General features: G+C 49.0%; 1 protein-coding gene across 2 annotated transcripts in view; it reads left to right on the top strand.

Annotated features, from left to right (window-relative positions):
- Nucleotides 1-14,441, top strand: part of LOC118290409 (protein eva-1 homolog A) — a 221,191-nt gene that overhangs the window by 2,868 nt on the left and 203,882 nt on the right. The gene's annotated exons all lie outside the window — the stretch shown is intronic.

A 14,441-nucleotide genomic window follows, 5' to 3' on the forward strand; every position in this document is an offset into this window, starting at 1 on the left:
ATCTGGCTGACCTTGAATAACTCTCACCTGGAGTACGCATCGCATGTGCCTGTGTTGGGATAGCGCCGCGTCCTGTAAAGATGTATTTTAATCGACCCCTAGCCTTCCCGCTCACACACTTACACCTCATCGTTCTCCCCTCCCTCCCTCCCTCCCTCCCTCCCTCTGTAGCCTAGGGGCATATGGTTTGACTGGGCAAGAGATAAGAGAGATGTGTCAGCCTGCGGTACTGAACAAACACATCTTTCATTTCTTCCTTTCTTCTCCCCTGCTTTGACTCCTCTTCCTCTGCCCCACTCCCTTCTCCTCTCCTCTCCCCTTTTTCTTCCTCCCCTCCTCTCCTCTTCCAGATCTCCTCACCTCTTTAGTCTCCGTGACGGCTGGGTACAATTAGGAGCAGAAAGCCTTTCGTCTTGTCGCGGAAAGAGAGATGTTGTTATATTTGCGGGTGATGGAGAGGGGTGGGGGAGAGAATGGGCTTCAGATGCTCTCGAAGGAGAAGAGGGGGGAAACGAGGGGCAAGAGGAGAAGAGACAGATCTCCTCTTGCTGAATGAAAGGCCCTCTTTCCTCCCTGGTAGGGCACATCAGAGGCAATGCGCTCCTCCGCTTTATGGAGGGAAAAGTGGTTTCCACCGAACTCTGCTTCCATTTATCTTTCACCCGCTCCCTCTACTCCCTTGCACACTCGCCCATCCGCACACGCTCACATTTGCGCGGCACATGCACGCACGCACGCACGCGCGCGCACTGCACTGTACTCACGCTGGATTTGCTTTGATTCCTGATTGCTTTGGTTTTTGCGGTGGCTTGATCAGGTTACTGTTCAAACTTTGTGCCAAGCCTGTGTGTATCTGTGTGTGTGTGTCTGTCTGAGTCCGTGTGTGTGTGTGTGTGTGTAAGTGTGGTGATATTTCCTCAGCCAGCGGTGGGAATAGCACAGTTTCAGAGGCTATTATTAGCCCACTGTTCCACAGGCCTGATTCTTTCCCTTGTCTCCTGTCTGACACCAGCATTTCATTATTATCTGGCTCCGGTGCAGCGACGTCGACGCTATCGCAGCTTCCTACGGGGAGGACAGCCCCCTGCTTTCAGTCCAACACGGCTTTTTATAGGCCCCGCTACCCCTGTGTTACTTAGTCAGTGTGTCAAGGACTCGGGGGTGTAATAGTTCCCAGCGCTGGGTGACACACTTACACGGCCTTTCATAGTGCACTACTCAAGCACTCGCCCCAGCACACAGTTGGCAGACGAAACCCCTCGACCAATGAGCATTTCAAGGACGCGGCCCTGGCTGTGATCCATCCATATCACACTTGGATCATTTGAGTCACCACTCCCACATGTGACCGTACACATTCGTACACACACAAGCACACATAGCACCCAGGTCCACGAACAACCCCCCCCCCCCCCCCCCCCCCCCCGACTGTCAGCCTCACAAAGTGTCTTCCATTACAGATAAGTGCAGCGGTGATATTGACAGGATCACAGGGGAACAGAGCTGCCTTGACCTTTGAGACTATCCATTTGACCGTCCAGATGGTCGGAGAGCGAAGGGCCAACTTTTCTGGGGGGGGGGGGGGGGGAGTACAGAATATGTTACACTTCAAGCTACGGGAAGGAAATAGATGTACAGATTGTCACAGTGAAGGGTCTTTTGTCTGATGTGGAGGGAAGAAAAAGTATAAATACGCTCAATGTCAGCGACCCAAGCACAATGAAGCAAACGAGGGTCAAAGGAATTTCCTTGTTAATCACTAAGAATTTTTTTTTTGTATGTTTACGTTCGAAAAGTGAGCATGTGCAGCGACAGTTGCGCGCGAGGATGTTTTGATTGCATGTGAGCGCCGTGACTCCGCAGGAAAAATAAACCTCCAGTGAAAAGTGTCTTGCCCACAGGCCAAAATCAAACTGCAGCCCCCTCGTTTCCCCCTTGTGTTTCATTTCTGACCCGAGACCGGAGGGATGTTGGTTTAGCAGCGCTGTACATCTGTCCCCCGAGCGCTGACGCCGACCCGGGACGAGAGCACTGTGAGTTTAGGGATCCTGTGTGACGGGTCCTCTGCGGCTTCAACTCGGACCCTTTTTGATCAGTGTGAGTTCACAAGTTCAGATTAACCCCTCTGATGAAACCGTCTGACACAATGAAATCATCAAGATTAAAATAGAGTTTTGATAATAGTTTCAACTACGTCAACTGGGATCATTTTAGTTTTTGTCATACATTGTAGTTCATTCAGTGATTCATATCCAAGTGGTGAGATATCTGGTTGTTACGGCCGCTCTGTGGCTCTCTCACACACACACACACACACACACACACACACACACACACACACACACACACACACACACACACACACACACACACACACACACATACACACACACACATACTCTCTCTCGCAGAGGATGTGAGCTGTTAGCCACGGTTTCCCTTATGTCATTTCGTCGGTCTTGATTTCGGGTGTGAATTTATGTGAAATAGTAGCAGGAATAACAGCCGGGAAAGAATCCGCGGGGGGGGGGTGGGAGCGTGTTTCCTCTCCCTGTTACAGTACCAAGCTTTTATTGTTCCAGCCAAGGCAGAGGAGGAGGTGGTGATAGCGGCGGTGTCGGGGTTCAGTTAAATCCCGGAGCCGCTGGTCATGTCACTCACGAGGTGCCGCGCGCACACGCGCCATGTGGATCTCATGCCGACTAATGGGCTGAAGCGGCTCACTGTGAACGTCGCCGGCCTGCTGGGTGGTCATGTTTGTCAGGTGGTGGGGTATAAACCCAACTGGTGCTGAGAAAGTTTTGGGACGGGTCCAGAAAGCAGTAAAACGTCTCCCGGAAAGATATGACAAGCTTGGCCGGGGAAATTGTAGACTTTCTCGTACTCTCTCTCAAATGAATATGCAAGTAACTCGCTCACAACCTCTTGCTTTCAAACCAGCCTCAATAATTCGCACTCGTGGTCGTGGCAGAATTTGGCTTTGACTGCTTTAACAGGACGTAAATGTTTTCACCTCTTGTGCAGTTATCAGTCGGTGCATACAGTCCCCCTCATACAGTCAGTGGTCGGTAGAGTACAGGTTACAGAGTGTAAACCTGCCTTACAGCTCAGTTAAGCAGTAATTAAGATATCACATTTTATCAGAGTTTAATCTGCTGATTTTTTATTTCAGCAAGACGGGCTGGAAAATGCTCAGTGACATTGTGTCAGACCTTGACCTTGGGTGAAATTCATATGTGGACCTTAAATTCATTAGTTATATCATAATAGGTTCATCCATCCATGTTTTTCTGCTGCATATCCAGGTCCAGGTCATGTTCAAAATGTATTAATGATATTATTATTAGAAATTACTAGTATATACCACTGACAAAGTACTGACAAAGATGTGCTGTACTCAATGTCAGTAAATTCACTTTATCATCCTACTCGTTGCAATTGATATCATTCACATGTTAGACAGTGTGACTGTGAAACAGATATCAAAATAATAGTCAATGTGATGTTAAAAATGTCTAAAGTTCCACGTGGTGAACCGAGCAGTAAGCCTGGAGGAGTTGCCTGAACTGCAGATCATGCCGAGAATCCAAAATCCAATGTATGGAGAGAGAGAGAGAGAAAAAAAGAAGGACACTACCTTCACAGTTAGTAATGGCAGGGAGCCAAAGTAAAGATGTGGTCAAAGTCAAACCCTGGAGTGTCTGGATTAAAACAGTGTGTAATACAGAGTGAGTAGGTGTGTGGATACTGTAACACTACGCTCACCGTCACAGCTGCACATTAATTCATTATAGAGTACATGAAAGCCATCAGTGTGAAATGTCTTTAATGAAACCGCTGTTTACACAGTTAATTACGATCTCGTCTGTGTGGCATGTTTTCTCATTCTTATCTGTCGACTGTCCACTAGTCTTCACCTCAGAGATCCGCTCCTGCTCACCCTCGCCACGACACCACAACCTACAGCCAGCACCGAAAAGGGTCAAAGTTCACCTGTTTCTGATCTGACCCCACCCCCGTGTGACCTTTTCCTGATGTGACTGACCGCTCGCATAAAAGATCTCCTGTGGCCATTGGTCACCGAGGGTTTTTCTGGGCCATCCGTTAGCCCCAGCAGGGGCAGATAGGGGAAAAGGTTTCCGGCTCAGGGGTCAGGGGAGATGCCACATGCTCGGTCGTCTGTCTCGTGGCTCGGCCCCTCTCGGGTGACAGTGGATAAACCCCCCCCCTCCCCCCATCCCATCCCATGGCCCACCACTTACAGATGGATGTGATTCATTCAGGCTATTACTCTCCCCCCCCCCCCCCCCTTTGTTGAGGTTTGCATGTGACTTAGGGGGCAATCCAAATTGGATGACGTTGTTCAGATGCCACGTGCCGGTTCATCAGCTTCTTTTGGCTGCGATAACCTTCATTGTGTGGACGGTGACACGGAACGTCACATCCAAAAATATCATTTAGCCCAGTAGTTCTGTTTTCATTGTCTTCACTATGTCAAGATCCTTAAGAGAGATTGATGCACACTGGAAACGCGCGGAAAAAAAATTCTACACCACTGATGGAAAAGTCACTTTTTGTAAAAGCCAGATTTTTAAATCTGATCTCTTTATTCAGATCTGTTTTTCCTGGCTCACCACACATGCACACACACACACACACACACACACACACACACACACACACACACACACACACACACACACACACACACACACACACACACACACACACACACACACACACACACACACACACACACACACACACACACACGCGCACAAAGACAGACGCTTATAGAGTGGAGGTGACCCTGTCCAGACGGGATATAGGGCTCAGTTCCACGGCGAAGCGCCTGCGTTGCTGCTGAGGAGGTGAAACGTGAGCCGGCTCGCTGTCCCGGATCGATGGACTCGCCTCTGCTGCGGTCCCAGAGGTCCGCTCGCTCTCTATCACTGTCACCGCTCCGTGTCTCTCTCGCTTCCTCCCTCCGCGCTCTCTGTCTCCTTCTATCTCTTCTTGTCTCATTTTCACCAGTGCCTTTCTTTTTTCCCTACGCTCCGCCTCTCTCCTTCCCTACTGTTAATCTCTTACGATTACCGCCAGCTAGACGACGCAAACTCAAGTGATATTTGATAAAGTGCTGTATTGGCACAAGTGCTGCAGTTAAATTGATAATGACTGATTCAACAGTTTTCAGAGAAAAGGTAACCTAATAAATAACGAGGCTGTTCAAATGAATAATATGAAAATTGAATGGATGAATTAACACTTCTGTGTGTGTTTGCTCTTATTCTGCTGCACCACCTCTCTTCCCTCCCTCCCTATCGCTCTCTTTCTCCCTCTGCTACTTTAATGTCAGTGTTTGTCTTTCTCTCCTATCGATCCACTGCGGAAGCAACTGGTCTGTCTCCCTGCAGCTCAGGAGACATGTGGCAGAGAAGCTTTTTCATTCATATGGATTCAACTAGTGTGTGTGTGTGTGTGTGTGTGTGTGTGTGTGTGTGTGTGTGTGCACAAGGGGGTTCACTTAGGAGGCAGCCTGCAACACATACTATAAATCTTGTTTGTTTGCAGGTCTGTGTGTGCGTGTACTGTACATCTTTGTCTTGGGCGTGTACAGTATAAACTAGAAAGACAGGGCATAGGATTGTGTGAACATGTATGTTCTTTAACGTGTGTGTGTGTGTATGGGATTGTACAGCCTGCGCCTCTGTATGTGTGTGTGTGTACTTGAGAATATCTCAGTGCTTGACTTCTGTCTTGGTCAGGACCAGATTTAGTTTTACCCGTCGACAGTGAGGACCGTCTTCACCTTTGTTAAAGAGCCATGTGAGGGATCAGATGTGTTTTTAGGATTAAAGTGAAAGCTTAATCAAAACTTGGGTCTTATTTTTGTAGTTTCGACCATCAATCGTATGTGTAATGGCATCTGTAACTCTGGGAATCTGGGAATACGATGGCATTGCTCAAATGGGAGTCCAACAGAGAAAAATATGCTGGTACAGATTTTAAACAAACCCCAAGGTTTATTTTGAAGGGAAAACAAAAAAATTACAGTTACAGTTCATCAATTCATCTTACATTCATGTAACATGAGAGATATTACCATAATTTCAAATAGACTGGTTAGGGCTGATGTTTTTTTTTTTATCCTGTGTGACTTTGTCCTTGTGATGTTGTTGAGCTCAAGCAATTACTTAGGGAAGAGTCATCATAACCAACAGAAATGAAATGACCAAAACCATTTAAAAACAAAACCCAGATTTTAATTAACCAGACTTTTAAAGATCCAATTTAGTCCAAGGTTAGATTAATGTTTAGGGTGAGGCCTGAAGTCCAGGGCTGTGGGCCAGAGAAAGCATTATATCAGGGAGGGCTCCCAGTACAATCGTGTGTGTGTGTGTGTGTGTGTGTGTGTGTGTGTGTGTGTGTGTGTGTGTGTGTGTGTGTGTGTGTGTGTGTGTGTGTGTGTGTGTGTGTGTGTGTGTGTGTGTGTGTGTGTGTGTGTGTGTGTGTGTGTGTGTGTGTGTGTGTGTGTGTGTGTGTGTGTGTGTGTGTGTGATAAGCACAGCCACATTGCCTTCATTATCACTTGGGGAGCACTTTGCCCCGGCGCAGCCATAACTGTGACCCTGTGTTTGGAGTCCCAATATGAAAAGGAGGAGAATTCCAGCCAGGAGGATTTTCCTGTAAAACCTCGTCCTCTGGGTGAGAGCCATCAATCCGCCTCTGGCAGCAATCCACCCGGAAACAAGGATCACATCCAGTCAAAACAGGCCCGTGTTTGGTTTCCTCCGCAGAACACGGTTGGACGCCAGTGGCGAGACCCTCAGTGCGAGTGTGTGTGTGTGTGTGTTTGTGTGTGTTTGTGTGTGTGTGTGTGAGAACAGAAGTGAGAACCTCTGGCCCGCCGCACTGGAGGGTGAGACACAGGTGAATACAGCAAACCCCCTCATATCTAATTTGTTAATTTGCCTGGGAAGCGAGGAAAAGCCTTGACAACCATCGCGTTTCCAAATGGAGAGCAGCTTTCATCTCTCGGCGCCGTAATTGCCCGCCAGTGCCAGTTGCTGGGCTGCACGGACGCGGGGAGGATGCTTGGTCCTCTCAACACATGTTACTGTGCTTTTGTAATGAGTTGAAAACTCCCATCTGTAGCGCGCTCTCTGTTCTCCTTTCTTCTCCGGGTCAGAGAATACGAGCCATTAATCATCACCTGGGTGTGTGACAGCCAGCGTTTGATTGGAGGTTTGATCCTGGCTCTTTGACAGCTTTCTCTCTTTGGCTGGTGTTGCTAGAGGGGCAAAGGCAGGCAGGGTGGCGGGGGTGGGTGGGGGGGGGGTATGTGGGGGGTGGGGGGGGTGGAACACACATCACAGGGAGCATAATTGGCCGTGAGTGAGCGCTTACTGGATCAGCAGCGAGCTCCCTGACTGAGCGGTGTGTGTCAGCCGCCTTGGACCCCCTCCAAGCAGCCGGGGATATTTTTAATTTACCTCCGACATCAGGCCTCAGGAATGTCGCCCCCCCCCCCCCCCTCCCCACCTATAGATACCACACTCCACCCCCTCTTTCTTTCATTCACTCGTGCTCTGCTTCCCATTATCTTTATTTGAAATGCAGATCTATATTGACTCATCAGAAACACATGCTGGCGACGCACGTGCACATGGGCCCGCGTATGTACTATCTGCACGTGTGCACGCACGCACGCATTCGCAGAACTCCCAATGCGCACAAATTCACTTACTTTTTTAGCTTGAAAGCCGATATGCGGGTCCGCTCTAAAATAGGCCCAAGGTGCTCTCCGGAAATACTTGCAAGCAGGGCCAGGGCGCATGTTGTTTTATCCTGTGCTTGCCAGGTCACCAGAGTTCAGGCTTTTTCTTCACAGGCATACCTCTCTGATTGATCTGGATCCGAACCAAGGAATGGTGCCGCCCTCAGGTACCGAGGATCGGGCCGGTTACTAATGCGCGACCAGGTTGACTCTGGTTGGACGCCTGCTGAAGGGGGCTCCGCTGATCAAGCGCAGGCCTGCACTGGCTCCTACCCCAGCCCTTTAGTTTGATGACTGGATGTTTTAATGGTTCCTTTGGTTTTTTCGTGATGTTTTTTTGGACTCTCAACAAAGCGATGGTACCATGATGTAAACAGCCGTGCTTTAGTCAGCATCAAGGCGCCCAGTACCGCTACTTTTGAAACGCTTCTCCTTGTAGCAGGAAGTGTTTCCCCCCCCTCAATCTAATTATGCCCCCGGGAAACAAGGCTTCTAGGAACCATCCAGTTGTTAGTTCATACATAAACATACGTACTCGGTGCAGAAAAAGTTGCAGGAAGCCAGACTTCAGACTTAATAGTAAGTTGTACATGTTTGCCCTTTGAGGAATATGATAATTTGAGTGTTAATCTGACACCTTGTTGACAAGGCCGCTCTGTACCAGGGAGGCTGGGAACATTTCGAGGATCAAAAGGTGAGGAAAGGCTTACATTTTTCCTAGAATCCCAACACCAAGGTTACAGGGAGGTGAGCCTTGGCAGGGTTCACTGCCAAGGTCTGGACATTTGTATGTGTGCGTGCGTGCGTGCGTGCGTGCGTGCGTGCGTGCGTGTGCGTACCCTGGTTCTGTCTTTACGAACGTCCACCTGAGTCGAGGCTGTTTCCGCTGTCACGGTAAATTCCTCTGCAGCTCTCACAGTGTCGGTGCCGGCAGTGGGCTGTCTTTGGGGTGGTCGCACTCAAGAGGCCCCCTGTTTCATAGCTCCTCAGGTTGGACCCCCCCCCCCTGCTATGCCTGTCTAAAATAAAGAGCCTCTCTGTCTTTGTGCCCTGGAAACATCAGTGATATACTTCAGCCAAGTAGCTTGTGTTTCGGCTGCCAACGCAGAGTTTGATCGTAACTCTTACTGGCGGACACGTCTATATGTGCAAAAATGAAGGTTTTTTTGAGTCATAAAGAGTTTGTCTGTAAACCTTAAAATGATATACTGCACAAGTACCACGATAGTGGCAATGCCGCCGTTCGAATGATCACCAGCAGGCTCGCTCTAATCACCCCGTCTCCACTGCAAGAAGGGCAAATTCAAGAATGACATATATTAGAATCTTTCAAATCCTATGTTTTCTTATCAAAGATAGTCAAGCATAATTTGCATTTTTAAACTTTATACTTTTACTTTTCTTTTCTAGCCACAGCTGGCTACAAATAAGTTGCTTGCTTTAAGGGCTGTGTGATATAACTGTATATATCCTGTGACAGGAGCAAAGGTCAATCGTTTCATTTTATTCTCCGCAGTTTTCATTTCATTGCGCAACAAATCAAAGTCTATACGGCATTTTTTTATTCCGGTTATTCTGGCGGCGTTTTGGGTTCTTTCACAAGACATGAACGTGAAACAATAAACAATAAACATCTCACCCGAGGTGGATTAAAAGATAGAGAATGTATATTCAGATCATTAGATAAAATCACACACTGGTCTTTTATTCAAGATATTTTTTTTGATACTCGAAAATTCTTATACATTACATTGTATTTTCCTTTTTTTAAGACAGGGATTTTTTTTTTTTTTGCAGTGTACCATCAAGGTGCCCTTGGACAAGGGACTTAACCACCAGCTGCTCAGAGTTTCTTCAGTGGCCAATAAACAACGGCTGGTTGTACCGGGCAGCTCCCAGTTGTCCTGTGCATGCAGGACTGTGGGAATGCGCAACAACAGTGCTCCAGTGACTTTCCATACACGAATAGAGGATAGGCTCGACTGTCGCATCATTTTTTCGCACAAGCTCCCCAGTACTGCGCGCTCTCCAGTTTGGGAGCATTGTGCATCAGATTAGAGAGTGATAGTGATCTCCAGCCAATTAGGATTTAAGAACCCGTTAATTGGTGGTCTCCTTTTGTCACTGCGTTCATTATCCTAATCACGGCGGGTGGAGGAGCCACTAACGTGCATATGTGCGCAATAAGTGTTTTATTGTTTTTGTGAACTGGGCTGTGGAGGAGAATTGAATGTGCAATGAGGGAGAGAGGAGGGTGGGAGAGGAGGAGAGGGGGGTTGTTGGTGGGCGCTGGCGAATGCTGTTATCTAATATGTGTTCAAGCGGATTTTTCCCAACTGCAGATGTAACAAAGCCAAGTGAGCCGATGAGGGGGGGGGGGAGGGGGCAGACACAAATTAATTTCTCATCGCGGTTTTCTTTGTCTTTAACCCCTTTTTTAAAATTTGTCGTCATTTATACAGAACTTCCTCGTGCCCTCTGACACCCTCTCCTCCCCATTCCTCTGTTCTCAAACCTCACCTGAGCCCTTCACCATCTCTCCATCCCTGCCTCCGTCCCTCCCTCCCTCCCTCCCTCCCTCCCCTTTACTCTATCTCCCTCAAGCTCTTTGTCCTATACATCAGGACATGCTGTAATGCTATAGATGCATGACGTCACTGGCAGTTGCACTCATTACTGTAATAGCCAAGTGTGCTCTGCTCGGGGAGGGGGGGAGGCCAGACGGATTTTGCTGCCGTAGTCTTCATAGATAGTGGATCATCTCCCTTTGTCTGTCTCTCTCGGTCTGTCTCACAGCTCTCTTTGTGCCTTTGTCTTGCAGCCCACCTTTTTTTTTTATTGCCCTGCTTCTGCCTTTGTCTTTGTTTCTTTGGTTTTTACTGTCACACTTCTTCTGCCGTTCTCCTATTTTTCTCCCGACCCACCCAATCATCCAAGCCTTACCGACATCTCTTAATCCCTCCACGCCTTAGCACACACGCACACACAAACGCGCGCGCACACACACACACACACACACACGCACACACACACACACACACACACACACGCACACACACACACACACACACACACACACACACACACACACACACACACACACACACACTTCTGTCTCTCATCTTCCTGTCTCTCACGGCAGTCTGTTTAGTGTGAGTGATGGAGTCTGCTCTTCGCCATATAGTGCACTAATAGCGATGGCGCTGCGGTCTGATGTGCAGGATGTCTTCCACCGCTAGGACCCCTCTGAGAGGTGTCAGTACCACTCTAGAATGGGTGGGGGGGGGGGGGGGGGGGGGGGTGTGTGCGCGCATATGGTCGCTCATGCATGTGTGTTTTGCCGGTAATGCAATGTAAATATCAATCACTGCAGAGGAGAAAATGGAAGATCAAAGCCTACGGGAATCGGGAGAATGGACCTCTGTGCCTAAATGTGTCTGGCCTGCAATATGTGATGAGCAAGAAGACGATCCTGCGGGGCCCCCGATTTCCTCAAACGTGACGTTAACGGACGCAGTGGAGGGGGAGCATTAGTGCGGCTGCTGTGTGCGAGCGGGCGCCCATGTGCTTCTCGTATTTTCAGGATAACAACATGATTCTCATGCATCTGTGAAGTTCTTCCTGTGATATAGGAGAAGGGAGGAAAGCAGTTGAAAAGAAAAATGTGAGTCCAGCCCCTCAACTCTCAACGGGGCAATGAGAGATGATGGGTGGTGACAATACACCCTTCAACGAAAAATGCGCTTCCTCTCCACTGGCCTTCCACCTCTTGTCCCCGGGCCCCCGCACAGCTGTCCGTACCACGGGGCCCCGGCTTGAGAACCCTAGGAGGCTCCAGGACCCCGCCAAGCTGTCACCCTGCGCTGCCTCAACCATTGAGCCCTTCTGCTGGGCCTCTGACCAGGAGCCACGGGGAAAGCATAGGGAAATTGTAGAAGTCCTTTCGTATGATGTGGCCTGTAGACCAGTCTTGATATGAACCGAATGTGACAACAGCAAATTACCGCCAACGAAGGGCGCGGAGGCCTGAGGGAAGCTATCACACACTGGACAGCACAATGACTAGTACAAAGCTACTGTCCTGCCGCATTAGCTGTGTCTAATTTTTATTTTGCTTGCTCCGTCTGTCTCTCGAGTCTCCCAGTCTCCGGCTCTCTTTTCCCCTCGCTGCTGTCATTACCCCTGTCATGCCGAATGAGGCCGGAGGACGTCGGCTAACTGGACACATGTGGGAAAACTGTCAATTACTAATCTTGTGTGTGAATTAATTTTTGTACTTAGCGCGAGCTCTTCCCAACTGCACGTTGGATTATTGGTTTTTGTTTTGCTCACGCCACGCCGAGACAATTGTTTGTCTGCTATTGATCACAACCAGGCACAATCAATCCTCGTGGTCTTTCTGCTGTTCTCAAAGACAAATAAGTAATTTGAGCGTTGCGGGAGAACCGGCCGGGAAGAAGTCTGACCCCGTCTGCTCCTCCACATCATATTGATCCCGCGTTGCTTCTATGAGATTACCGTATGCGATGCCCGTTGCTCGTCGTCTCACCAACTTGGCAGAGGTGCAAACCAGCCCCTGGGTGGTCGCCATGACAGTGCACCAAGACCAAGGGTTATGTAACCCCCCGCTGATGGAGTTGTGATTGGAGACTGATAAGGGCATGTGATCCCTGCAGAGGAATTAACACATGCCTCGCTTCATCGCTGATCCTGCTTCCACTCAACATAAAGCAAATTACTACTAACAATCTGCGGGCAGGCAGGCAGCGGCGGCAACCGAGGCTTCCAGTGCAACAGGGACAATGCCATTGTTCTCCAGCTCCCCCCCCCCCCCTCCCATGCTCCCCCAACAAATTATAAGTACCCCACTGGGCTCGAAGAAGCCTGTCGGCCTCAATTCCATGAAACTTTGCACATCTAAAACGTCTTCTCAGATGGCCGTGAAAAGAAAAATGAACCGCCTTTTTTTTGTCTTCACGCTTTTGTCCTCGCAGTCCTTGATTGTCTTCTAATTAATGGTGCTTTGAGGTCCGTATTCATCGCTGATTTTCCCATGCCCGTGATGGACTGAGCGCTGATTGGACGGACAGGGCTCTAAGGAAGGTGCCGTCACCAACAAACACAAAGCCGACTTGACACCTGTAAAGAGGTAACAGGGTTTGAAAGCTGAAAACAAACAGACCCGGGAGTTCAGTGATCCATGCGTTGTTGCGAAAAAAAGGAGTACATTTTTATTAGACAGTGGCAAAGCTGTGGCTCTGTATAACAACCTGACACAAAAAGGTGTAAAGTCTCAGTTAGATCTCTTCCCATGCCAATGTAAAGGTTAAAAGAAATAGACATTAAAATGCGTGCCACATTGTTTCCTGAAGGTCACCTCAGCATACAATGTAGCCTGAGAGCAGGTGTGTGCAGGGGAGGGGGGTGTTAGAGTGGAGTGATCCAGAAATGAAGAGTAAGCACAAACAAAGGCAAACGAGACAGGGAGCGCTTGAACTCCAGGGTCAGGCGAATTAATTTACCATGCATGAAATTCGGAATTGAAATTGCGACTCAATCGGATGAAACCACGGCGTGCGTCCTCGACGATGTTAAAGCAAGTGTCCGCTTTTTAATTTTAATTTTTGACAAAGAACATCTTGAGCTCAAGGCGCAATGGAACGCGCACTCCCGTGGAGTGTCTTGAGAGATAACGGTGAACCCTTCAGGACAACTATCAGCCCGCATCGGCGTCTTCCTCAGAGTTGTGTAACACCAACCTGACAGTATTGGCTCGCCCTTGACTGTCACTCTCCTCATCCCCATTACTCCTTGAAAAATGGATATTGAGTGCAAGAAGAAGCTGCGACTGGGAAACACGTCAATCCCGCCGCCTCACCACGGATTATGATTACGGGAGATTGCCCGCCGGGGGTCACCTTGTGTTTTTCCCGAGTGTCCCTTCTCGTGCGATGAATTGCCCCCCTTTGAACTCGCTCCCAACGTGGAGAAAAACAATACTAATTTTGAATGGATTTGCCTCGCAGTTCACTATTTGCATATCTATTTAGCTCAGGATGTTGTCGTCATATTTCATCGATGAACATATCCGCGAGGCTATACGTTCGACGAGATTAATTAAAGCCATTTATCTGCTAAAGGTCCCCACTGTGCTCCGGGACATCATCATTTGTCTCTGCGGTGATTACCGTTCGGCGGGCAGAAGAAAAGCCCGCTAGTCTTCACTGGAATGCCGCTCGGAAAGAAAGAGAGCCACCACTTTTGGAGACAAAGGGAGCCGCGGACAACCGAGGGTGCGTGGATTTCAGGCGCCGACGCCGTTGACATTCTGTACATCATTTCACCGGGTACACTATCCCCGCTGCACCTCCTGTTGTTCACATCGCTCCCCTCCCCTCTCCCCCTCCCATTCCCTCCTTTCTCTTGCATAATAGCTGCCGTGGCCGTGAGCTAGTAGCGGCAGCGATGAGCTCACAGCAGCTCACCCCGCCCACCCGGACCTGGCTGGGCTCAGCCGTTACTGAAAAGCTGCCAGTATTTCATCATCCGCTCTGTCTCCCCTCGATGACCCCCTCTGCAGCTATACCACCATCTGCCTCAGGGTGGCAGCGCAGCCATGTTTTTTTCATCCGCCCTCAGCCCCAGACACATTGTCCTCATT

The sequence above is a fragment of the Scophthalmus maximus genome, chromosome 18, assembly GCF_022379125.1.
Source record: "Scophthalmus maximus strain ysfricsl-2021 chromosome 18, ASM2237912v1, whole genome shotgun sequence".
Lineage (NCBI taxonomy): Eukaryota > Metazoa > Chordata > Actinopteri > Pleuronectiformes > Scophthalmidae > Scophthalmus > Scophthalmus maximus.